Source organism: Sinocyclocheilus anshuiensis, unplaced genomic scaffold (genome assembly GCF_001515605.1).
Source record: "Sinocyclocheilus anshuiensis isolate Anshui unplaced genomic scaffold, SAMN03320099.WGS_v1.1 scaffold1339, whole genome shotgun sequence".
NCBI classification, from domain to species: Eukaryota; Metazoa; Chordata; class Actinopteri; order Cypriniformes; family Cyprinidae; genus Sinocyclocheilus; species Sinocyclocheilus anshuiensis.
The window spans coordinates 83,930-85,389 of record NW_015539932.1 but is presented as its reverse complement, the minus strand read 5'-3'; positions in this window follow the sequence as shown (position 1 = coordinate 85,389).

The window sequence follows — 1,460 nt, the reverse complement described above, 5'->3', positions numbered from 1 at the left end:
GGTAAATATATGCAGCCTTGGTGAGCATAAGAGGCTTCTTTCAAAAACATTTAAAAATCTTACTGACCCCAGTTTTTTTTTTTTTTTTTTAATGATACACACAGACAAACACACACACACATGTGGTGATGATGTAGTGCAAACCCGCTTTTCTATTGGGTTTGTGTGAATTTGGAGGCCAAGGCATTAACAGAAATTTACCATCATGTTCCGCAAACCACTCCTTGATGATGCTGGAATGGTGCATTATCTGGTGTGGCATGGTGCATTATCCTGTTGGTAATGGCCATCACCGGCAAGGAACACAGTTCCCATTTGTCCACAACAATGTTCAGATACCTGACAGCTGTCAGGGATTGTGATTTTGGGATAATGGGGCCTAAAGTGTCCCAAGGAAACATCACCACAGCTTAACACTGCACAGTACATCCAGGTGCCAAAAAGAATCATAAACATTAAGCATATGTAAGAGTTAGTGGATCCATGTGTTGCGTTGGTCTTCACATGTCTCATACGGCTGTCATGAATGAATTTGACGTTAACCTTGCAGTGTCCAACTTTTGCATTATAATCACCCATCACCACGAGGTAGATGCAGCGCATGTTCATTGCCTCCTCAAGGTCTTCATAAAATAGCTCTACCTCTTCATCTTCTGCTGTTCAACTTGTTCTGTTGGGGAAAGGTAAGGGTGAGGATGCCAAAACAAGGCTTGGACACATCTAAATTATCATTATGCTTTGCCCATTCGCTCGACACAATAAATCCAATTCCTCCTACACTCCTTAATCCTTCCCCAATTCAAGTGCTACTGTTGATCCGTCCTTCCACTCTGCATAAAGTTCTTTAAAGGGATAGTTCACCCAAAAATTAAAATTCTGTCATTCTGTCATACTCACCCTCATGTCGTTCTAAACCCGTAAGACCTCCGTTCATCTTCAGAACACAAATTAAGATATTTTTGATGAATTCTGAGAGCTCTCTGACCTTCCCATAGACAGCAATGTAATTACCATGATCAAGGTCCAGGAACGTAGCAAGGAGATCGGTAAAATAATCCATGTGACATCAGGGGTTCAACCGTAATTTTACGAAGCTAAGAGAATACTGTCACGCAGCTGACACAGAATAGAATACGCTGTTTACGTCCAGCGGATATTCTCCAAAATGGCACCAGGGTGACGCGGAGGAGACGAATTGTTGAATAAAGTCGTTCTTTTTGTTTTCTTTGCATAGAAATGTATTCTTATAGCTTCGTAATATTACGATTGAACCACTGATGTCACATCTCCTTGCTACGTTTCTGGACCTTGATCGTGGTAATTACATTGCTGTCTATGGGAGGGTCAGAGAGCTCTCAGAATTCATCAAAAATAACTTCATTTGTGTTCCGAAGATGAACGAAGGTCTTACAGGTTTGGAAAAACACGAGGGTGAGTAATTAATGACAGAATTTTCATTT